Source organism: Anolis carolinensis, chromosome 4, assembly GCF_035594765.1.
Source record: "Anolis carolinensis isolate JA03-04 chromosome 4, rAnoCar3.1.pri, whole genome shotgun sequence".
Lineage (NCBI taxonomy): Eukaryota > Metazoa > Chordata > Lepidosauria > Squamata > Dactyloidae > Anolis > Anolis carolinensis.
In genome coordinates this window covers 243,245,341-243,271,665 of record NC_085844.1, presented here as the reverse complement: position 1 = coordinate 243,271,665, position 26,325 = coordinate 243,245,341, and the positions used below count along the sequence as shown (strand labels likewise).

The 26,325-nt window shown below is 39.0% G+C and overlaps 1 protein-coding gene and 1 long non-coding RNA gene across 15 annotated transcripts in view; one reads left to right on the top strand and one right to left on the bottom strand.

Annotated features, from left to right (window-relative positions):
• The window catches only part of arfgap1 (ADP ribosylation factor GTPase activating protein 1), a 34,909-nt gene extending 24,253 nt beyond the window's left edge, over positions 1 to 10,656 (bottom strand). For 3 of the 14 annotated variants that reach the window (XM_008110186.3, XM_008110187.3, XM_062979037.1), the window contains exon 1: positions 10,471 to 10,646. The gene's annotated coding sequence lies outside the window, so the exon portion shown is untranslated. Of the gene's footprint in view, positions 1 to 10,470 lie in introns of all 14 variants that reach the window. The other 11 variants (XM_008110185.3, XM_016993473.2, XM_062979036.1 and 8 more) reach the window with 10 other exon arrangements.
• Positions 10,657 to 10,659: 3 nt separating this feature from the next.
• On the top strand, positions 10,660 to 21,817 carry LOC134298540 (uncharacterized). Its single transcript, XR_010005654.1, has 2 exons — positions 10,660 to 11,574; positions 15,593 to 21,817. It is a non-coding gene; the product is annotated as an uncharacterized LOC134298540 (long non-coding RNA).
• The last annotated feature ends 4,508 nt before the right edge of the window (positions 21,818 to 26,325 follow it).

Here is a 26,325-nt window from a genome sequence, read left to right as displayed (position 1 = left end):
GTAAAATCAATCTGTTTTATAACACAGTTTTGACTTGCTTTGACGTGGCATATGCCATTGTGAAGTGAAGCATGTTCTCATTTGAGAAAGACAGGAGGTAAGCTTTGACTATTGCATTTCTATAATAAAATAGTTTTCCATTTATCCTGTATTTCCATTTATATTACTTTTTGAGCCAAGTTTTAGGCAATTCTATTTTCTACCACCATTTGTTTTAAAAATGGCAGCACCATAGAATATAATGTTGCAGCAAAAACAATTAAGCAAAACCTAATGTCCTGCTACCAAGCTGCTCAGAAGAAATCATGACAAAAAATTAACAAATTCAAGGAATAAAATTATTAATGAGTGAGAAAGGTTGTTTCATTGCCTTTAACAGAGATTGTAGCAGACATTTACATTAAATGGCTGTCATAAAAATGGTATATGATAGGTGAAGAAACATTTGACGTTCAGCTCTTACAACAATAAGAAAAGTGAAAAGATATAGCAGAAGAAAGACAAAAATACACTACTATCCCACCATATTTCTGTGCTTTCATTATTGGTCTCCACTGAAAAATAAAGAGTGAAGGAAAGTAGGTTCCAGCACAAACAGTTCCTCAGCTCAACAGAATGACCCTTCTGCAACACATTCTAGCCAAAACAAGGCTGATCTTTAACGGATTTGTGGTTTTTAGTGGACTGAAGAGTAGTAAGTGGCATGCCAATTGTATTCTTTCATTCACCTGTGCTTTCAGCTCTGTTCTATTGAGGGCTTTTGAACATCATTCCCAGCTATCAGAGATATTCCCAGGCAACATGATGGATATGTATGTACTTAGGAAAACCTGTATACAATGCACTGTCAAGGTGGGCGGAGAGCTCTGACACCCTTGTTTTGCTGGATGGCTCCCTCTCTGCATCTTCACACTAGCTCCAAATATCACAAATAGATAATACAGTGTGTCTTAGAATATTCAGAGCTTTCTTTATATACGTATTATTGTAATCATAGTATCCCCTCAAAGACATCACCCTTATTCTAGCCTTCAATGATAATAGGTGGTAGTAGTAAGCAGGTAAAATTGCGACTAAACAAGTATGGTTTGTATAAGCCAGTGGTTCTCAACCTGTGGGTCCCCAAGTGTTTTGGCCTAGAATTCCCAGAAATTCCAGCCAGTTTACCAGCTGTTAAGATTTCTGGAAGTTGAAGGTCAAAACATCTGGGGACCCACAGGTTGAGAACCACTGATAAACTAACCAGCAGGTTTACCAAATTAACCAATAACTTCTTTCTGTAAAAAAAATGGTATACAGCTTGTATATCTCTTTTCTGAAATGCTTGTAACCAGTAGTATTTGGGATTTTGGACTTTTTCAGACTTTGGAGTATTTGCATATATGATGAGATGTCTTGTGGCTTCATTACACTTGAGCATTTTTCCACTTCAATCCATGTTAAATACTGTGACTGTTTTATTTTTTAAATACCGTACAATTAATTAGGCAGAACTATCACTATTCTTCTTCTAGGTAATAAAGTAGTTTATTTTCTAGCACAATGCATTCTAAATTGGAATGCAGCAGAAATACATATTCTGCTTCTCCTAATTGCATTACATATATGTATCATCTTGTATACACTGACTGCATTTTAGTAGTGAAACAACACAGCTATAATATCTAACAAAAATTTCCTTTGTTATGTATGTAATGAACACTTCAGAGATGCTTTATTAGTTTGATCAACTAATGAATTGATTGAAGATGAGGAATGTGCAGCAATTTGCAACTCCCATCACAGCTCGCTACTGGGGCAGAAGGGACTTGCATTCCAACAACATCTGGAACATTACATATTCCCCGACCCTGGCACAGGATGCAGTTCAGAAGGTCTAATCCAAAACCAAAAATTTTAAAGCAATAATCAGATGACACAGTGCATTTCTACTATCTATTGCATTGCTGTTATTAAATACAAATCAGATAGCTAAGAAGTTAGCAATATGAATCAGATAAATTACTACAAATTTACTATGTACCATAGACCAATACTTTCAAATAGCACATCTTTCCAAACCAATATTCAAAATTAAAACCAAACACAGAAGAAAAGGTCAAGTATGACTTCAGGAGCTAACTTGTGATCTACCGGATAGTGCTTTCATAAAATCTGTAGACATCCAATATATCCTTCTGCAGAAAAAGCTAAGACATTTTACAGGTTGGGTTATGGAGTGTATAGTCTAGGGACCACACACGGCCCCTGAAGTACCCAGAAACTTTTCCCCAAGTCTACACCTCCCCATTTTCACATGACATGAGGATTCCATTTCCTCCAAATACTCTCAAACCACCCACAAACATAGAACCTCACCTCCTAATCCCCAAAAACTTTTTAAATCACCTTCAAACGGTAAAGGACCAAAAGTGATGTGACACTCCTTTAGATTGACCACTGATTCACAAGTGCAGCCTATAGGGTTGTGGCTCTCAATCTGTGGGTCTCCAGATGTTTTGGCCTTCAACTCCCAGAAATCCTAACAGCTGGTAAAACTGGCTGGGATTTCTGGGAGTTGTAGACCAAAACACCTGGTTGAGAACCACTGCTACAGGGAATCGCTAAGGCAAAATACTCACTCCAGTCCCTCAGTTTAGGAGGGATACCCACCTCTAGTTTAGGAGAATATAAACTGAGGATAGACTACCAATTGTGACACTGAACCTCAAGAATTCAGGGAAACAAGGAAGAAACAGAAACAGAGCTCCTGAAAAGGAATAACACCATGGATGAATCCATCCTTCCTTTATTCACTTAGACTAATGAAGTCAGAAGCACCAGAACCTGGGCAGTACATTATCATTATTGAACATACATCAACAAATACATATATCTCAAAAATGTGAAAGCATTTTTGTAGGGAGTTATCACCTGTCATGCTAGACCATCATATTATCTAGAAGAGCACTATTTTGATTGCCAAAGGACTCCAAGAAGAACACTTTTGCAACATCTGTTACATGAGTGTATCCTAATGAACCTTGGTGAGAACTGAACTATAGATTTTCCAAATGTTTGTTTCTCTCTCTCTCTTCAAATCTACGTGTGTGTGATGGGGAATGTTGGTTCACTCAAAATTGGTTTATAACTTATAGAAGAGTCTTCCTTTATAGAGAATCTGTTAGCTTTAAGATGATATAGCTAGACATCCCTTTGTATTTACTGAGCAAAGCATAATGTTCTTTAGATCTAGTTTTAGTTATAATGCAATATTTGAGCTTTTACTGACTGGTTTTTTTCAGCAACTTGTACTTTCACCTATCTTCCTGTAATCTTTGAGCATCAGCAAAAATGCTGAATTAATTTATTTGGTGAATTTGTGCACATGCACACACACACCAGCAATTACAGCATTAGTCTTTTATTGACAGGACAAGAAACAAAGCAATCTATCAAATTACAATCAAGGAAAATAGACAATGCTGTAAGCTTTCAGGTGAAATTAGCATTTTGCAACACCCTAATAGAACAAAAATTGAAGATTACACTGACAGAAATCAATAAAACATTTTAAGAAAACAAAAACACTCTGTTTGCTAGGTTCCAGACAGATTCTGGATATATTAAATCATCACAGAATGGAACAGAGATTTTGAAATGATAGTGTGAAAGAACTTTGTAGGTGGGTTGCTAGGTTGCTCTAAATGGGTGACAAGGACAGAGAAACACACAAGATAAATAAAAAAAATACCTCAGTCTGGTAATTGGGTTTAGAGGAGACTGCTAAAGAAACACAAATATTTTAGAGGTGCCACGGGTGTGGGGAGAATACTGTGTGTAGAGATGATAGGCAACTACTGTATTATGATGAAAACAAAGTTCCCCTGCCAGTAGAAAGCTTCTATAAAAAGTATTCTGGGTAAAAAAAAGTTCAATCAGCAAGCTAAGAAAAACACACACTTTGAATTTATTTCTAGAAACAATATTCCATCAGTGTTTTCCCAACTTTTGGAGATGAAGGTACAGTTAAATTGGAAATATGAGAGAAGACAAAAACGGTTGTATACGTTAGCTTTCAGAACAATGAGCATCCATCCCACATGAAATGACAAGATTATCTTCTTAGTATTTGCTGCTTGGAATCCCCTTTGTCCAGTAAAGCCTGTTCTACACTACCCTAGATTCCAGGATCTGATCCCAGATTATCTGCTTTAAACTGAATTATATGAGACTCCACTGCCAGATAATCTGGGATAAGACAATAATCTGGGATCAGATCCTGGGATATAGGGGAAGTGCAGAAGGGTCCTAAATTAGACCCCAACAACAAGACTGCTCTCTCTTGACAATGGAATTTAGGAAAATATTTTAGGCTGAATCAAACAATTTATCTGACTAGATCAGTAGTCTATGCTAATAGCATTTCTCAACAATTTCATAAAAAGTTTCTCCAAATCTACTTGAAGATACCCTGAAACTTTTGCAAGCAAAATACTGTATATGCACATGTATAAATTGAATATAGGTTTGGGGTCCAAAACTATGGATTTTGCTAAGGCCAGTGAAGGATAAAGTCTTGGGTTTTGTAACAAGCGAACAGTTTTCTCTCCTTTAAAAATGCATAGAGAAAATGTACTTGGAAAAAGCTAAAGAGTAGGAGAGAATCTATTTTAGGAGTTATGCCTTAAGAATAGGCATAACAATACACAAAATTGTTATCTTTCAAAAAAGAAAGGAAAACCCAAGGCACAATTTGGGGATATTATCATAAAGTTTGCATTAGGAATGGTGAATGTTGCTGCACTGCAGTCTCCCAAAAGTCCTTGACAGAATAGTTGGTAAAGGATGATAGAAATTGCAACAACGTATCCAGTCTACTTGGCATGGAGCCATTAGGTTTCCTAATGAGTTATCCCCCTTTTGCTAACCTATATACAAAGTCCCATTTTAAACTACCCCTTGTTCTCCACTTTTATAACAACTGGTGTTAACTGAAAATTCTATACCATCTATGTTATTTGTTCCAAAAGTAAAACTTCAAGAAACATGGTTCTGTTCTTTCAAGAACTAACTGTTACCAAGGTTTAAAGAAAATCCCTGTGGGATTCAGGAGAGAGGTGACTGGCTGGTTAGAAAATGACTCACACAGGCTTCTAGCTGACAAGACTTTGATTTTAAGTCACCAGAGCTTCAAATAGCCATTGCTTTTGAAAAGTGAAGCAGCCAACAACCAGTCACAGCTTACACAGCACTTCTATTCGTACAGACTCAGAGATGCTCCATCTTATCCTTCCTCCTCAGGCAAAAAGATCTGAACACAATGTTAGATAAATGAAGCAGCAGCAGCCATGAATGGGTAGGAAACTGACATCAATATTATGACTACATAACGTTCTAACTGACTTTATTAAAGGAATTGTATCATATATGGAACTCTGATTTGGGGTTTTATTCTTTGGATTACTTCAAATATTTTAAAAGAAAGGCAAAGCTGTCGATTCTTATTCAGGAAGAGGATTGGAGGTTGAAAGATTAAGAATGTTATGGAGCAGCATCTTAACTAAACCAAACATTGAATATTTTTCTGTGTGGAATGTGTATTTTGCATCTTTAAAAAATTCAGAAACAAGAGAAAATTCAGTTTCCTAGATTTCAACCCCCCCCCCCCCCAAGGCTTCATTTCAATGTCCAGAGTCACCATGGATCAGTTTCCAATGTGACAAAAGATCTGAGAAATTGCTTTTTCAAGTTAATTGACTTTTTATTGAGGGAAAATACCTCACATGCCACCTGACAGATGGTTTCTTATAGTTGAAATGTTATTTTTTCCCCTTTATAAATATTTCCTATCATAAATGTCTTAACAAAATAACATCTGGATATCTGGATTTACAGACGAGCTAATTTTGTTGCAAAGCTGATATGCAATTAATTAATATCACACAATCTGTTGGGGAGAGCAGGAAAAAATTAATAAAAGGGGATGGGACCCCTGCTAACCATAGTCATTATGGTTTCTACAAGTTTGTTATTATGCTTGAGATATGTCAGCTTCCTTACACATTCCTAAATGTGTCAGGATTTGCTACCAATATAAATAAAAAGAAAGAAAGACCCTATCTTACGTACAAAGTGGTGACAGCTTTTTTAATTTGAACGTTCTTTAAAGGAAACATAGGCATATGTGGACAGAGGAATATAATCCACTGAACACTATGCAAACAAAAGCATTCTGAAGTTATACTGAAGAGGTAACAAAGTAATTAACAATGCCTTGCAAAGGAACCTTCTCAACTGATGCCACTCTGAACTTTCTAAAACAAAGAGGTGTGGAAGAGGAATGAAAAATGGAAACAGCAACTGAAAACAGTAAGAAGAAAATGAAATTTTGCAACAACAAAAATGTTGCAGCCCTTCCCATGTACTCTTATTCAAAAGTATCACTGGGTTCAGAGATCTTACTTCCAAAAGAGTGTGTGAGCACATGTTTCTCAGCAGGGCTGTTGATAACAGAGTTAATTGGAAGTCTCTCATTCATTCAGCCACCAACACAAATATAAGCTCCATTGCAAAAGCCTTCTGACATTAAATTGTTTTAATTTTTGCTGCTGTTGATAGTGAAGTAAAACAGTTGTGAGCAACATGTCGTCCTCTGATGCAGAAAGGATTTACAGTTCCTACCAACCTCTTTGGCCATCTTGATAGGAAAAATGCCAATAGCAATCAATTTTGAAGGACAACACAGTCCTCTCACAGGTTCTACGAAACTAACATCCAGGCAGCATGTCAACTATAAATTACTCACCTATAACAAGATACATAACACAGATGGTAATACAAAAAACAATGTGCTAGTGGCTGTGTGTCTTTAAATTACTTCTGACTTGTGATGACCCTAAAGTGAATACCACAGGGTTAACTTAGCAAAAAATTTTCAAAGGAGAATTGCTATAGATTGCCTTCCTCTGTGACTGGTATCACCCAGTTGGTTTCCATGGCTGAGCAGAGATTCAAATCCTTGTCTCCAGAGTCACCGCCTAACACTGAAACCACTAGACAACATTGTTTTAGTCACAAATCCAGATTCCAACTCTATATTCTCATCTACTCTGGGAGCAATATTACAGGGCCTAGTAACATCACAGTGTCAGGAATGCATTTACTTGATCAGTGTCCAATGTGATATATCCAATCCTGTGTCAGCAATGCCTCTCTACACACTACATCAGTCAAAGAAGATTGTCTCTATGCAAATGGATTAATGAAAAAATATCTGACCTCAGAAATTGCAATACCCCAGAACCAGTTGCAGAGAATGTTAACTTGCATAGTTATACAATGTAGGATCATACATCACAGTTCTGAAACAAGAAAATTACAAAGCAAGACCAATAAGAGAAACAGATGAATTCAATTCTATTCGCAAATTTCAACCCATTGGGAGAAGTCTGAAAGAAGATAAAGGCTTTATTGCACCATATATAGCTATAGCAGATACATATCCAAATAACTATAGATCTGCATTTATAACAAAATGAATCTTCTGAAAAAACTTTGAGCCCAAGTCAACTGAATTTTGATAAGCAGATATATTGCATTCGCAAATGAATGCTTGCTAACCATTATAAAGGTCTGTAACATCTCTCACAGGCCTTTGAATGTGAGATGGTCATATGATAATATAGGAATATTTAATGTTAGGATATTGATTACATTCTATCCCCAACCCACAAAAGTGTATCTATGTTTCGTCATCTGAGGCAAATGAGAGAACTCTGGGGATATAAATAAATAAACAAAATAGTAATAATAATAATGAGGTTCTAATATAATTCTCTACTGCATCGCTAGCTAGAAAGGCTGGTGCTAGAACATAAGTCCTCTTTTTCCCCTCTAAAATATAAGTTTTCTAGCCTTGCACACATCCATTCCTTTTTCCTTTTGTGTCATGACTTAATTATATTGCAAGCTTGAGGGGAGATAACTGGTTTTTTTTGTTATTTTACTGGTTAAATAACAGGCACCATGTACAGTGGTTGCGCTATACTGGTTCCATATCTGTAATCTGAAATGCTTGGGACCACAAATGTTCTGGAATTTGGAATACCTGTACTTGCATATACAGTGTTCCCTCACTTATCGTGGGGGTTAGGTTCCAGGACCACCCGCAATAGGTGAAAATCCACAAAGTAGGGATGCTATATTTATTTTAATATTTATACATTATTTTAGTAGTTGTACACTATTTTAAGTTTTTATCAACCAATCGTGTGTTGATAAATCACTTCTCCTCCCGTTGCCGCTTGGGCTACTTGTCTCTCCCTTCAGCTTCTCTTTCCTTAGGCTGTACATTGTAATTTTTTTATGGTTTAGAATATTCTTTTATAGTTTATTGAAAAACTGCGATACAGCGAATCCGCAAAAAGTGAACCGCGAAGTAGTGAGGGAACACGGTATGTACATAAGTAGATATCTTGGAGATGTAACCCAAATCGAAATGGGAAATTCATTTATGTTTCAGATACACCAGGCATGGGCAAACTTCAGCCCTCCAGGCAGCTATTGTCATCTTCATCTTCATCATCATCATCATCATCACAAAGCAAGTGTCACTATAGCCCCTTCTACACTGTAATGAAATCCAGATTATCAAAGCAGACAATCCACATTATTTGCTTTGAACTGGATTATATGAGTCTACACTGCCAGATAATCCAGCTCAACAGATTTTTTTTATTATGTCATAAGTGACGAGAGCATACTGCAAGTTGCTTCTGATGGGAGAGAATTGGCCCTTTACAGAGATATTGCCCAGGGGACACCCAGATGTGTTAGCAGGGAGGCTTCAATCATGTCCCCGCAAGCTAGAGATAACAGCTCACCCCGTTTCGCGGATTCGAACTGGCAACCTTCAGGTCAGCAACCCAACCTTCAGGTCAGCAGTTCAGCCGGCACAAGGGTTTAACCCACTGCATCACTGTGGCTCTTTCAACGCAGATAATTTGGATTTTATATGGCAGCATAGAAGAGGCCTATCTTAGTCAAGCATGTGGACAACTATGGATCCTTTCAGGTTTCTAGATAAAGGATGTTCAACCTGTATAAATAAATGATAGCTTAAGTCTTGCTATACATTTTTATTTTTTAGTGCTTCACCCTCCCCCTTTTTCATGGAATCATAGAATAATAGAGTTGGAAGAGACCTCATGGGCCATCTAATCCAACCCCCCGCCAAGAAGCAGGAAATCGCATTCAAAGCACCACCAACCATTGTAATGGTCAAGATATGGAGACCATCCATTGCTCAATGTTTGCTGTATTGGTACCCAGCATTTCCTATAACCCACTTTTCAGCCACAAAGGGTACATCTACACCAGGGCTGAGCAAACTTGGGCCATATCAGGAATTGTGGAAGCTGAAGTCCAAAACACCTGGAGAGCCCAGGTTTGCCCAGCCCTGGCCTACACTGCAGAATTAATGCAGTTTGATGTTATTTCATTGAAATGGCTCAATGGTATGGAATCGTGGAAATTGTAGTTTTATGTAGTCTTTACCAAATTATGACTCTCAGGATCCAATGGCAGTTAAAAGGGATGTCAAACTGCATTCATTCTACCTTGAGATACGGTTACCTGTACATCTCCAATTTTATTATTCATTTGGGAAACTTCTATATCGCCTTTCTCCAACGGACTCAAAGTGTTGTTGTATGTCTTTCGGGCTGTGTGGTCATGTTCCAGAAGTATTCTCTCCTGACATTTCGCCCAGATCTATGGCAGGCATCCTCAGAGGTTGTGAGGTATCCATACCTCACAACCTCTGAGGATGCCTGCCATAGATGTGGGCGAAATGTCAGGAGAGAATACTTCTGGAACATGGCCACACAGCCCGAAAGACATACAACAACCCTGTGATCCCGGCCATGAAAGCCTTCGACAACACATTGGACTCAAAGTGGTTTGCAACAGCATAGAAACAAGCAATATAAAATAGACCATTATAATTAACCCAAATAGTCCTTCCTAGTAGGACGGTAAAATTATCATTAAAATAAGTAAAAACACTCTAAAACATCCCGAATGGGGAGAAACCATAATTATAAAGTGCTATAAATCCTGGGCTTCTGTTACTATTAATTATTATACACATTATATACCTATTATAATATACAAATTATTATTACATATTTGTAATAATACGTAATTTGTAATTACATTACTATTAGATACACATTACTACTATTATTATAATAATTATATAGATATTATTATATACAAATTATCATTATATTATTATTATTGTTGTTGTTGTTATTGTTGTTATTATTATTATATACCAATTGTTAATTTGGCCATTCTTTTCCCTCAGGCTTTGCATCTTTAATACCTTTCCTTCAGAAAGGAATATCTATATATATATATATATATATAGAGAGAGAGAGAGAGAGATTCCTTTCAGAGCCCTGTCTCAACAGGTAAATTCCTTACCTCTCGAAGCAGGCCCGAAACCCCTGGCCCGTCTCTCTCTGCACTCAACCAGCCTCTCTCTCACCCGGCGTCGGCGTCTCTGGCTCACTCCTCACTGCGCATGCGCGCGCACACACCGCCTCCGCCATTTGCCGGCGACGTTGCCACTTCGCAAAGGTTCCTGGGTAAAGTTTTTTTAAAAAGCGAAGCCGCCTTGCGCTAAGAAGAAGCAACTCCGTGGAGGCTAACTGGAAACTAAGGAGTGCGCCTGCGTAGTGACGTCTTGACACGTCGGCTGCGGCCTCACGCATGCGCCTCTCCCTTCTCCTCCTCCTTCCCAGAAAGTGAGGCGGTGGAGAAAAAGGAACGTTGAGAGGGAAAGGCGGTGACGAAACGGGCGATGATTGGATACGGCGCGCCGAGTTGTCATGCAGCTCGCAGTTAGGGCACGTCTCCGCTGTAGAATGAATGCGGTTTAACGCCACTTTAACTGCCAGAGTTCAATGCTAGCAAATTATGGAAGCTGTAGCTTTACAAGGTTTGGAGCCTTCTCTGCCCGATTTTGGTGATCCCAGGGTGCCATGGGAATTAAAGCGGTGTCAAAGTGGGTTAATTCTACAGTGTAGATGCAGCCATCACATGCCTCATTTCTGAGCATGAACACTAAAGAAAGCTGGGGCGCATCTCTGTAGAATTAATGCTATTTGACACCATTTTAACTGCAGGGCTCCATGTTAATAAATCATATAAGCTGTAGTTTTTCAAGGTTTGGAGTCTTCTGTGCCCAATTTTGGGTAGCATAGCATTGATCCCTGGCAATTAAAGCGCTGTCAAACTGTGTCAATTCTACAGTGTAGATGCACCCGCCATGTGCCTCACTTCTGTGCATAATTGTGAAAGCTGAATTATTATTATTATTATTATTATTATTATGTATATCCCGCCTTCTTTCTCCATACAGAGACTCAAAGTGGCTTACAATTAAAAGTATTACATTGCAACTTAAAATATACAATATACAAATATTGAAACAGTATTAAACATCATTAATATTAAAAACGGTTCAAGTTAAAACCAGAAAAACTGAACACGGAAGAAAGCCAATAAGAAGAAAATTCATGCCAGGTAAGGTATACTCAATTGAGTTTTATTCCTGGTTTTGTGTGTGCACGTGTGTGTGTGCATATGCATATGCATATGCATGTATGTATATGTATGCATATATATATATATATATTAGGCTAGAGCAAATTTTTCATTATTTCGTTAAATTCGTTAAAAATTCGTTTCGTAAGCAGTTTTGAATTAATATTGAACCATCTGCTCACTGCCCTTACAAATATTACGAATTTGAATAATAAAAGTACCTTTTTTCGTTTGTTTCTGATGTCTTCGGATGAAGCTGTAGCCCCTCTGAGAGGAGAAACCATGTTGGCATGCCTCTCAGCCAATCAGAGCGGAAGAGGGAGGGAGGGAGAGGCATGGGCATCGATCTGCTAGCATTTTAAAAAAAATGTTGCTTCAAAAATCCCCAAAAATCAGTGGATGGGTCAAACATTATGAAACTTGATAGGCAAAGAGTACTTAATTTTTGCTTCCATTCTAGCAAATTTCATCATAATAGCTTTCAAAATGCAGGAGAACGAAGCCTCTGAATATTGACCATTAATGAAGCAATTCGCCATAACGAGAGAAAAAACTCCATTTCCCAGAAGCCTTAGCAAGCCAATCAAAGTGGAAGGAAGGACAGGGAGGCGTGGCTATCGATCTGCTAACATTTTAAAAAAATGTTGCTTCAGAAATCCCCAAAAATCAGTGGATGGGTCAAACATTATGAAACTTGATAGGCTAAGAGTACTTAATTTTTGCTTCCATTCTGGCAAATTTCATCATAATAGCTTTCATAATGCAGGAGAACGAAGCCTCTGAATATTGACCATTCTTTTAAGTGGAAATGAAGCAATTCGCCATAACGAGAGAAAAAACTCCATTTCCCAGAAGCCTTAGCAAGCCAATCAGAGTGGAAGGAAGAAGGACAGGGAGGCGTGGCCATCGATCTGCTAACATTTTAAAAAAATGTTGCTTCAGAAATCCCCAAAAATCAGTGGATGGGTCAAACATTATGAAACTTGATAGGCTAAGAGTACTTAATTTTTGCTTCCATTCTGGCAAATTTCATCATATAGCTTTCAAAATGCAGGAGAACGAAGCCTCTGAATATTGACCATTTATAAAAGCATTGGGCTGAAGCAAACGTTTCTCCAATAGTACTATGCCCACTTGCAAACTACAATTCCCAGGTGTTCCAGGCCCTCTCTCCTCTTAACGTTCCCCACCCCCTTTTGTCCTCACTTAGAATCATAGCGTCATTGAACAGTAGAGTTGGAAGAGACCTCGTGGGCCATCCAGCCCAACCCCTTCTGCCAGGCAGGAAGACACCATCCAATCCCTCCCAACAGATGGCCATCCAGCCTCTGCTTAAAAGCCTCCAAAGAAGAAACCTCCACCACAGCCCGGGGAGAGAGTTCCACAGCTGAACAGCTCACAGTGAGGAAGTTCTTCCTAATGTTCAGGTGAAATCTCCTTTCCTGTAGTTTAAAGCCATTGTTCAGTGTCCTAGTCTGCAGGGCAGCAGAAAACAAGCTTGCTCCCTCCTCTCTATGACTTCCCCTCACATATTATACATCATGTCTCCTCTCAGCCTTCTTTTCTGCAGGCTAAACATGCCCAGTTCTTCAAGCCACTCCTCATAGGGCTTGTTCTCCAGACCCTAGATCATTTTAGTTGCCCTCCTCTGACCATCTTGACCAAACTTTCATACAGTATGTGAATTCTTGGAAGGTATGAGAAGTTTAGAGAGAAGGAGGGAGGATGAGGTTTGAATTTTGGACTCCAATTGTGGCTTGATTCCCCACTCTGCCACCCACTTGGGCAAGTCACACACTCTCAACCCAGAAAAGCCAATGAAACAGGAAATAGCACTTTCAAACCAGGAACTAATTTCCTTATTCAGAGGCTGATGGCCATCTGTCAGGAAGGATTTGATGGTGTACTATGATTTCTGTTCCTGGGTGATAAATGTCATTTCCTAATTGGTTCTGTCATAGAAACATGGCAAAATCTATGACACTGCCTGAACTTTGTGCAAGCGACATGGATGGAACATATTATGGTTTGGTCCACCAATTTAACAAAGTTTCAGCCACAAAAACAAAGTTTCTGAAGTAGAACAATGACTTTCACAGTAAAGACAACCCAATGAAACAGGAAATAAGACTTTCAAACCAGGAACAGATTTCTGCAATTATTAAAAAATGGTTTATTATAAAAGCTATGAAAATTCGCCAAAAATCAGAGGATAAGGGAAACGTTCCAAATTTTGGTGAGCTATCAGTGTTAAATGTGTTCTACCACTGTACCAAGTTTGAAGAAGATCACTCAAAAAATGAGGGCGGGAGAGTCCTGTAAAATCTCCCCTCGTGCTGTTTTTTTTTTGGCCACTGCGCATGCGCGTCCGCCATTAACAAATTAATTTAGAAAATAACGAATTTTCGTTAATTTCGAATTTTTGGGGGGGCAAAATTCGGAAATGACATCAGAAACGAAACGCTGGCGCCCCCTACTTTTGAAACGAGTTTAGAATCAATTTTTTCATGGATCGCTCAAGCCTAATATATATATATGACTAGTTCTTAAAAGATACATTACAACCTCACATAAGAGAAAATACAAAAGCCAGGACCAAAACTGTATGCTAAGCATCCTTTATCCAGAATCCAAAATACTCCAAAATCTAAAACTGTCCTCACGACACTTCCTGATGGTTCAATAGACACAAACTTTGTTTCATACAAAATTTAATAAAAAATATTGTGAATAAAATTACTTTCAGTGTTAATGAAACATATTTTGCATTTAGTGGGTCCAAGTTCCAGGATATCTCTTTATGTTTATATATGTAAAATCCAAAACACTTCTGGCCCCAATCATTTGGGACAAAGGATACTCGACCTATATTTTACTTACACTTCTTGATGAAATGTAGCTCTACTGATCCTCAAAATGTAAAAGAAAACTTATCCGAGATGGAGAAGAGTTCTGTGGGTACAGTAGAACCACTTTCTTCCATTCTATTTTGAAACTCGGACCCCTTCCACACAGTCATATAACCCAGAATATCAAGGCAAAAAAATCCCATAATATCTGCTTTGAACTGAGTTAGCTGAGTCCGCACTGCCATATATTTCAGTTCAAAGCAGATAATGTGGGATTTTATTCAGCTGTGTGGAAGGAGCTTGAATCCGCACTGTCATATATCCCAGTTCAAGGCAGATATTGTAGGATGGATTCAGTTATCTCTATAGAAACCAATGAATCCTACGTATGAGAGAAAACATATCCCTCAACACCAAGTAGCTTAGTATATAAGATAATCTGTGCCTGGCCTTTTGATTTAAAAGCACAAAAGAATGTTATGTTCCTTAGTGTCTTGCTTCCTTTAATCAAATCTAGAAACCGAAACATTTACAAATAAATGTGCAATAAGAATGGAATCTGCAATCATGTTCCAAATATTATGTAATCGCATCCGTGTGTTCTTCATGAACACTCCTGATCCTATATGGGTAAATATAGATAATATGTTTTAGTCGTGACTTGCATGTGCTTCTCCAACTGGGCTATATTTCTCAATATATTTTAGGACTAAATTACAAGCTTTAGAAAACAATTCAGCAAAAATCATTATGAAGAAAGATTTCTTGAGTTATTGCCAGGGTTTTTAGGATCTGGCATCATTTTCAGTTATGTTTCGTTCATTAGATGGGCTATCCATCATTTGGACATCATTTGTGTCCTTGTGTTCTTAAGGGCAGACCTGAAATACATATTTAATAGCAAAATTGCGCGTCTCTGCCACCGTATAGACAAAAATCTAATACCATCAAAAAAATCACAAAGAATGACTGTTCAGTGTTAGCAGCGTTGCTATAGTGACCACATTTTTCGTTAACTGAGGTTTGCAATTTAATCCTGGATGAATCCAAAATCTGGCCCTTCCACCTGCTGATTGTATTTGATAGAATCATAGCCTCTTCAAGCTGGAAAGAGTCCCCAAGAGTCATCCATCCTTTCTGCCATGCAGGAAAATACAATCCAAGCACTCCTGACAGATGGCAAACCAGCTTCTGCTTAAACCCCCCAGAAAAGGAGACTCCACCAAACTTCAAAGCAGCAGCAGATTCCTGTACTGAGCAGTTCGTAACATCAGTAAGTTCTTCCTAATGTTTAGGTGGAATCTCTTTTCCTGGCATTTGAATCCATTGTGTCCTAGTAACTAGAACAGAATAAACAAACTTGCTCCTTCCTCAACAGGACATGTTTTCAAATATTTAAACATGGTTATCATGTCATCTCTTACCCTTCTCTTCCCCAAGCTAAACAAACCCAGTTCCTTAAGCTACTCCCCATAGGGCTTGGTTTCCAAACTTTTGAATGTTTTGGTCACCCTCCTTTGGACAGCTTCTAGTTTTTTTAAAATATCCTTCTTGAATTGCTTTGCCCAAAGCTAGACACAGTTATTACTCCAGGTAAAGAGGTCTGACCAAAGCAGAACAGAGTGGGACTATGGCTTATTTATTTATTTATTTATTTATTTACAGTATTTATATTCCGCCCTTCTCACCCCGAAGGGGACTCAGGGTGGATCACATTACACAGATAAGGCAAACATTCAATGCCTTAACATAGAACAAAGACAAGACAAACGCGGGGCTCCGAGCTGGCCTCAAACTCATGACCTCTTGGTCAGAGTGATTTGTTGCAGCTGTGCCACAGCCCGGCTTCCCTCAATCTGGACACGAGATTCCTATTGATGCAGCCTAGAATCTCATCGGTTAAATGTCTCATTACTTAATCATTTTGTAAGGGTCCTTTGCTCCATCTGTGTTGCTATGAGCTTAGTCTTCTCTTGAAAGAATATGCCAACAATACATCTTTATTGTTCGGAATACAAGAGTCTTGTACTACAGCTCATATGTATACCTAACAATGTCATACATCACTGAGATTCTCTGATGCTAGCGCTTTCTCACATACCAGAGATCAGGGCAATTGATCTTTATTGTTGGTTTATGTTCACTTCCAGCATCCTTTTGGGCATGTGCTCTGTGTTAGCATGTGTCAGTACCAGGGAGCTCATAGTTGCATGACATGAATAATTATGACACATTCTCTGTCACATCATGAGTGATAAGTCTCATTGGGGAACACTGATCTTTCCAATGAATCTGGTTGTTGATAACCAAATACAATAATGATGAAGATGGGCCTTGTGGGCCAAAGCAGCTAAGAAACAGGTATAACCAATTGGACCTTGCTGCCCAGAAGATTCAAAAGCTTTACTAATATAAACAAAACTGACCAAAGACATTTGCTGCCTGAGGCAACTGATAGTAACAGGGAATTGTTGGGTCAATTTAAAATTCTGTTCTTTACAGAGGAGAATGGCTGAATTATGGAATAATAGAGCTGGAAGAGACCACATGGGCCATCTAGTCCAAGAAGAAGATGTTTTTGCTGGTCTTGGTCCTCTACCATCTTAAATAGTTTGGCACATTTTGTATTACAATAGAGTCTCACTTATCCAACACTCGCTTATCCAACGTTCTGGGTTATCCAATGCATTTTTGTAGTCAATCTTTTCAATATATCATGATATTTTGGTGCTAAATTCGTAAATACAGTAATTACTATATAGCATTACTGTGTATTGAACTACTTTTTCTGTCAAATTTGTTGTATAACATGATGTTTTGGTGCTTAATTTGTAAAATCATAACCTAATTTGATGTTTAATAGGCTTTTCCTTAATCCCTCCTTATTATCCAACATATTCGCTTATCCAATGTTCTGCGGCCCGTTTACGTTGGATAAGTGAAACTCTACTGTATCAGTATGAACTTGGATATAGAAGCAAGCTCAGGGAAACTAGTTGAACTAGACCACTAGACTCTCTTTCTCAGAATTGTCAACTATGACAGTAGTTTCAGGCAGGAACCAAAGATTATTGTATAATAAGCCACTTTGGGTTCTATATTGGAAGGAAGTTGGGATATAAATTAAAGAAAAGTTTAGAACTGAAATGTCAAAATCAAGGGTCCTTAAAACGTTTTAAGCTGAGGATTGGTTCATGGTCCCTCAGAGTGTTGTGGGCTATTGTTTGAAAAAGATCTGAATGAATTCCTATGCACACTGTACATATCTTATTTTTAGTGCAAAAACTTGAAAGGACAATATTTAAAACGAACAATTTAAAGAACACTTTCAACCAATATAAACTTACTAGTATTTCAATGGGAAGTGTGGGCTTGCTCTTGACTGATGAGATAGTCAGGTGAATTAGGACTGTAGTTGTGTGCCTTCAAGTCGTTTTAGACTTGGGGAGGAATGTTGCCCTTCCCTGTAATATTAGTCAAAAGCAAACTAATGCAACTTCTTCTATATTGTATGTTCTTCCTCATGAATAGGTTTCACCATTTTAACTCCACTCTGATGTTGATTGGCCAGGTGTGTCTCGTTTTCATTGTGAAATGTTGAGCCACCTAATCCCCACTCCTGTCCGTAAGGTTATGTGCTCCAATGACATACCTTCTTCCCTTTTGTAGGAGAAAATGAGAAATTCCTCTCATCCATATTAGTGACACTTGCACCCTTTCTGTTAACAAGCTCAATAGACTCAAAATATATGTTTGCATTGGAGTGAACAATGAAATAAAAGGCATGCGTCATGTGTATTGTCTTCCGTGGAAAATAAAAGAGGCCTTTTCAGATAAGTTCAATTATTTTTGTGAAACCCAAATACATGAATAGTCATTCCTATTCATACACTGCCATGGAGGGTTGAATTAGAGTCATGTTTGCAGAACGTTTAACACTCTCCACACGCACACTTTGAATTATACCTGGAGACCCTTTTCTCATTTGAATTTGAAAATGGTTACTTGTAATGAATATAAAGAAAGGTTATACTCCAGGTGGACATCCCCATCCCACATAGTGATACATGCTGCACATCCAGATGTTCATTCTGAAGTCAGTTTAAGGTGCTTTGTTGTTTCCAATTTGTATTTGTTTTGATGATTTTCCTTCTGGGGACACTCAGAAATCCCCAACCATCATAATAATTCCTATAATTTAAATAGGAATACAGCACCCCCCCCCCCCCCAATCCATGGATTCACTTTTCACAGTTTCAGTTATCCACAGAAAACTGCAGCCCAAAGAGATTAATTCTTCTTTGCTTTATGTGGTTTCAGTTATCTGCAGTCCAAAAATAATACTGGTATAGGGATTGCAGTTTCAAACATCCATGGGAAGTCTTGGAACATATCCTCTGCTGATGAAGGGGATAATATGGCAAATATTATTAATGACAAAACACACAAAAACCAGAAGATGCTGTTGCAGTTTGCATTTGCCCTAGAGCCCTTCCACATTGTAATATAACTCAGAATATCAATGCAGATAATCCACAATATCTGCTTTGAACTGGGTGTTAATCTGAGTCCACACTGCAATATAATCCAGTTCAATGTGGATTTTATACAGCTGTGTGGAAGGAGCCTTAGTCTACAGGGAAGAGCAATATTTCACCCCTTCCTCTCTTCTCTAATCCTCACCTTCATGTTAAATTAATAGACTTGGAAAACTACTTTTGCCCTTTGATTTCTGTTTGCAGAGACTGGAGTAAGCTGAGGACAAATGGGGAAAGTGATGAGAGAAGAGAAAGAAAACAGGACATTTTAAAAACAGCAGAAAAATGGGATGATGGAGGATTAATTGGGGTTACTCTGTCAAATTGGAACCGTTAAGGGTTATGTTCCTTGGGACTGAATTCTGTAAATCATTTTGGATATTAATCTTTAAAAATATGGAAACAATTTATAAATGTTTTAGCAATAAACTAAAAGAAATGTATGAATCAGATGCCTCACCAGGTTTGAGGTTCGTATTAATCAGGGTAGGTCAGAATTAGCAATGCTGATTGAGTTACATTGGCAGAGCACTTCATGAGTGCTGCCTCACGGGAGCACTGTTGGACAGCTGTTCTCATTTCTCCCGCATTCAGGCTCACTCTCTTGCTCTGTTTTCCACTCCGCCTTGGTTCATTTACCAGTCAAGAATGTTCACATACAGTCTGGACAACTAAATTAGAGATGTGATCTAAATTGCCACTGGTAATCGGCAACGGTCTGTGCAGATTTTCTGCAGGAGTTGCAATTTCTATCCCTCTGTCATGGCCTTTGCTGTGTTCATCGGATTGCACTATGTTTCCTGTGCCAGCATCCTCTGAGTACTGGTGGATGATGGTTTATCCCTGCGCCCCTTATCAGGATGACAGCAAAGGCATCTAGTTTCCATCTTTTGAACATCCGTAGCCCATTGAAACTGTCCATCTGCTTTTCCAGACTTTGGTTAGGTCATGCCTGGATTATTGTAATAGCTTATTGGTAGGTTTGCCTTCCTGCTTGTTTCTGCCTCTGTTTTAAATCTTCCTAAATATATACAGACAATTTAGAAACAAGATACCAGTTTCTGAAGGTTTATTCTTTAGTTTAATTTGTATATATGGCAGAACAGGTACATTTTTAAGTGTAAGTGCAGCAATTTACATACACACACGCAGGCTTTTGATAGCACGGGACGGGTTAACAGTAACACCCCTGTGGTGTTCATTTTGCTGTCTGTGCCCCTGTTCAGAGGATTTCATCCAACTTCTGTCTCTGTGATAATTGGATTTTGAAAAAATTGGCTTGTTGTGGAAACAAGGATTGGTAATAAAGCTTCATTGGAGAACACACTTTCCCCATGATAACTCTTTCAGGAGTGAATTTCCCTTCTAATTGGTAGATTTCTCTCACTTCCTATTGTCTTACTCCTATTCTTAACTATTAGTCATTTGTAAGTCAGGAGTTTGTAACTCGGGAACTGCTTGTATGCACCTTTTCCTCCATAGATACTTTCATTGCCTTCCAGTTCAGGCCAGGATATGTTTGAAACTTTTGGTTTTTATATTTATGGCTCTGCACTCTCGTCTCTCACAGTTCCTGGTAACTTGGCTAGCATAGTATGCACCATCGATGAATATGAGATACACAAGCAAATGATTATTGCCTGTTCCACTGATGTGCACAATGCTATCAAGTAGAGATGTGCATGAAAATTTTTCCTTCGTTTCCTTCAACTGTTCATCTACACAAAATGAATCATGTGAGGAAATGAGAGGCGACACGAAACTGAAAGCCGCACAGTCATCGTGCTTGCTTTCATTTAGTTTCTGCCCCGTAACAATAAGCAGGTACTGACAGAGGGCTTATAGCTGATGTGTACCAATGGGTGTTAATATAATAATGTTATTAACAATCAGGGCCGGCCGGAGATATTTTTAAATGTTAAGCGGGGGTGCTAAAAAGCGCCCCCGCCAACCGGCCCTGGCCCTGCCCAGCGTGCCCTGGCCCCGCCTCCCACGCTGCGTGGGAGGCGGGGCCAGGGTGAATAGTGCGGGGGCGGGGCCAGAGTTGGCCCCGCCCCCCACCCAGCGTGCCCTTTTAGGCCAGATAGGCCTTTTTGCCCTTACTTCCTGGTCGCGGCCTCCGGCAAAATGGCATATCTGTTTTCAGCGGTTTGGCGCGGGCGCGGGGATTGAAGCCCCGCGCGGCCGCGCCAACACCGGAGGCCTCTTATAATCAACCGGCCCTGATAACAATAGTACTCTGGGGAAAATCTAAACGTTTTAAAAGTTGGTGGGCTAAAAGGGATCAAATGCCCTCTGTGTGTTGCGATTTTCACCCCTCTAGCCCAAAAACCGAGGGGGGGGATGAGCCTCCCATTGCCGCCAATGGCACAAAATATTTCGTGTTTTTCATTAGCCAGACGAAAATTCGTGTTGTATAAACGACCCATTTTCTTTAGTGGGACATGAATACAAAAATGAGATAACACGAATGAAACTACACAAAACGAACAGCAATTCCACACAAATGTGCAACTCTCCTATCAAGACTATGAAACGTTTGAGTCCTGACTCTGCATCTGTGGAACAATCTTATTATTATTAACAATCCTCCTTTGGACCTCAGGTTGTGGGAGGATTTTTTTCATAGGGTTTTAAAAACTTTCCTCTTTGATTTACCAAATTAAGCTTCTGAGTTGTGCCTGAAGTTGCTGAGATGAGTAGTGACTGGTGGGTTGTTGTTTCATTTGATATATATTTATAATGTGTTGTGTTTTGTTGTCCTGGTCTTTGATTGATGATATTCTGCCCTTTGCAGAAAAGGGTGTTATAAATAAACATTTCTGATTCTCCTGATGCTGCTGTTGTTATTATTATTAAACCAATTACCTGGAAAACATGCCTGCACACAGCATAGTGCTAGGCTAATGATGTATCTTCAATACAAATGTAGTCCTTCAGCAACATAACGATAAAGACTACAATAAGGAGTCCAGTTGATGTTCCCAATCAAGGGAATTAATGCCAAAGAAGTGACATAGGAATGAGGAAAGCTCAAACTGGGACGTTTCACACTGGCTTCTTGTGCTCTTCCCCAAATCAATCTCTTCCCCTCAGCTGTCAAGTCCCATGCAGCCCTTGCTATAAAAGGGGGTGGAGACAACTGGATAGCAAGGACTGCCTCTCATCCCCAGTACTGAAAGAGAGGTAGATGGACCTTGCTGGACCTTGTTGGTTTTCCTTTCTCTGTCTCTTTTGAGTGACATGCAGCAGGGAAGATAGGCTATTGTGTTCAGTGGTGACATGTCAGCAAGGTGGTGAACCTATTCCAGGTTTTAACCTACCCAATTATACCTCAGTAAATGAAGTAGATGTGTTCTTCATCATTACTTCTTTAACAGAAAATTTGGTACCAGAGACAAAATTAGAATCCAAATATTATGTAATTTCAGCATGTGCAAGAACCGTGGGTTCAGGAGCCCAGTGTGTCAAGCTTTCTAGAGGCCTGAATGAGATACAGATGGGTTGAAGACAAAATCAGAGGTTTATTCTGTATGGCCAAAGAGGATGTTCGCAGAGAAAGCACCTCAAAATACTGACATACCACAATTATGAACACAGAGCACATTTATTACATTTTGACAGCTAATCCAGACTTCCACAGTGAAACTTTGACCATGCTGATGCAGTTGTACATTTTAATTTACAGGTTTCTTCCTAAGCAGGTGCTAGGTGCTCACATCTCTCTATTTCCATCCTCTTTTGAACAGACTGCACCTGGGGCTATCACAGGAAGCTGTCTTTTGGGGATTCCAGCTTGTTTCTACTTTCTGGCATATTTAAAGATGAATTCCTTCTATCTTTAATGTGACATGTTTCATGAGCAATAAAATCAATCAGAAGGAAGTATTAAGGAGTGTGGAGGGGGAGCACGGATCTTTTCTCACCTGGTGCCTCCTAACAGCATGTGAGTTCTCTTAATTTCCCTTGACATTGTCTGTCATGCCTCGCGGCTTCACTTTCTGAGAAGTTTCAGTTAGGAAAATCTTAAGGTGCATCTACACTGTAGAATGAATGCGGTTTGACACCACTTTAACTGCTGGGATTCAGTGCTATGGAATCCTGGGAACTGTGGTTTGTTAAGGCACCAACACGCTTTGGCAGAGAAGCAGAAGGCCGTATAAAACTCCATCTCCTAGGATTCTATAGCACTGAACCATAGAAGTTAAAGTGGCATCACACTGCATTAATTCCACAGTGTAGATCCATCCCTGAACTTCTCATCTTGCAGCTATTTACCAGGACCTTACCAAGACCCTTGTTATGAAGCCATGACATTGTCCAACATGCAATGTCAATTTCTCATCCAATGTGTCTCTGAACTTAGATTAACAATATTTCTGTATACATGGGTGGCTGGACTTGATTGAAAAGGTTGCAATGTTAATGTGGGTTGGTCCACATCTTCCCTTGAAGACAATGACCTCAGAGATAATGAAAAAAATAAAATAAAAGTTTTAGAAGAACAGGAGTGCAGCTAGATAGGACAGGGAAATGAGGAATTGAAAGGGAAGAAACAAAAAAGCAAGGAAAATGCAGTAACAACTGTGGATCTTCATTATCAGTAGAATCAATTAACCTTACGCGGGAATAGTCAACATTGAATGTATATTTATATGGATGTTTTAACTAATGCTAACTATTTTAACTGTAATTGTTTTTATATATCTATATATATAAAAGAGTGATGGCATCATGGCAACCAACAAAACTACAGGCCCCCCAACCTCGAAATTTGACAACAAAACCCATTATCCACGCCTCTAGGTTGATACAACAAAAAGAAAAGAAAAATAAAGTCCTAATTAGAGGGAAAGGAATAATTGTTTTTGTCCAATTACTGCCAGTTAGAGGACTAATCTCTGCCCACTCCTAGCAACCAACTCAGCCCAGGGGACAGGCAGACTTAGGCCTCGACCTCTTCCACAGATTATCTAATTTGCACAGGATTATATGGCAGTGTAGACTCAAGGCCCTTCCACACAGCTTTATAACCCATTTATAATCTTATATTATCTGCTTTGAACTGGATTATCTGGACTCCACACTGCCCTATAATCCACTTCAGTGTGCATTTTATACAGCTGTGAAGAAGGGGCCTCATATAATCCAGTTCTAAGCAGATAATATAAGATTATCAATATAATATGTAATAATTATTGTGATATAGAGTCATAGAATAGTAGAGTTGGAAGAGACCTCATGGGCCATCCAGTCCAACCCCGTGCCAAGAAGCAGGAAATTGCATTCAAAGCGATTAATAATAATTCAGAACAATATAATCTCTAAAATCAGGACAGTAAATAAAGAGCAACACTCTGAAAGCATAAGCCACAGCAACGCGTGGCCGGGCAAAGCTAGTTATGTTCTATATTTGTTCAGCATCTAATGATGCTAATTGTAAGGCCGCCCTGAGTCCTCCCTCGGGGGTGAGAAGGGCAGGATATAAGTGCTTGTAATAAATAAATAAATAAATAAATATCAAAACCAGAGGCAAAAGGGTGAAAAAGCATGCAACTGCAATGTAGATCAATAAAGAAGATGAAAATACAGCATTATAAAATGCTTTACGGTGTATGGATTAATCAAGAGTGATGCCAAATCTATATCTATATATATATAAATGTTCTGACCGTTTCCCCCTTAACTTAAACAACAAAACTACTGGAGCAAATAACACCAAATTTGGCAACAAAAGACATAGTCATCCGGTCTGTGTTTTTACAACAAAAAACATTTAAAAAATACTACGTGGAATGACAGAAAAAACCCAAAAATGCAATAATGCATTCTGCGCACATGCGGAGCGGTGCCCCCCCAAAGAAAAAAAAGGCACTCCGAGGCTGACACAACACCACAAAATGGCAGCCATCTCACACCTGTGCAGAGGAGGTGATGGCACAGGGAGAGGTTTGAATTTCTCTCTTCCTTCCACATGCCCGTGGGGATCTGCAGCAGGGCCTGATTGAAGGAGGCATACTCAGCCACAATGCAAACTGCGCAAGGGGAAAAAAACACCCGTGCAAAAAGGCAAGAGCTGGCAGGTGAGCGGGTGGATGGAGTGAAGGCAGAAGAGCCGAGAGGGAAGAACAAGTGGCAGATTTCCTTGAGATTCCCCTCACTTGCCAGGCGTGCTCAAAAAGACACTGCCATGGATGGACCCACACCTCCTGCTGGCTGGGAACATTTCACCCCTGAGGGATCATCCTCCCACACTAGATATTATTCCACAGGTATATAAACACACTTACCTGCCTGTTTCTTACCTAGGTAAATCCATTGACAATAAAAACACCTGGCTCCCACCATAAAACACATCTAAAACCAGAACAGTAAATACAGAACTACAATCTGAAAACGGGAATTCCAGACAACAAACAATCATTCAAGCTAACACCACCCAACAAAGGGAAGAATCCGCCAGGCTTTTAGGCTACAAGGCCATTAAATCCTACTCAACATCCAAGGCAAGACCTCCAATAATAATTTTAAAAAACCTAAACAAATACACAGGAATGAATAGCCTTGCAGCTTCAAAACCTGCCTACTACTCATTACTTTATTCTCCATGCCACAGCAACGCGTGGCTGGGCAAAGCTAGTTAGATATAAAAATTAAGGCGCACATATTTTGACCTCTGACAATCTCAAAGCAGGAGACAAAAAAAATCAACATACTCATATTAAAGCAATGAAATTATGTGAAAAGGTTAAGCACATACTAAAGAGTTTAACTTGTATTTGGGAAGACATATTTAAACCAGTCAAAATATTTGTATGATTCTACTTTAAACTAATTGTAAAACAGGCGCATGTGGAGATCAGTCTAAAATCAATGAGGCCCTAAAGGCTTTTGGAAACACATATTGTCACTTGACAATATATGCATTCACTTCTGAGATTCAATGCCCACGATGATTGAAAAACAGTTAAGTAACAACATAGGATGGGAATGATGGCAGCAGTTACATAAAATCAGCAATAACAGAAGCAGCCAAAACTGACATACAAAGTTGCCCAGTAGTCCAACAATAATTACAAAACATAAATAAGGTATTGTCAGGATAGAATTTCTAGATAAATGTATTTTGAGCTAGAGGTTTTGGGTAAACTGCCAAGATATTCATACACAAAGAAATATAAATTGAGTTTTCCTTATCCAAAATCTGAAATATTTCCAAACCTGAAATTCTTTGCTGTCAGTCGCCCACTTCTATCTTTGGGAAAGGGCTAGTCACACATCCAGTGTTTCCTGAGTTTTAAGGAGCCCTGAGAGGGAAAGAAAAAAGGGCAAGGGGGGGGGGG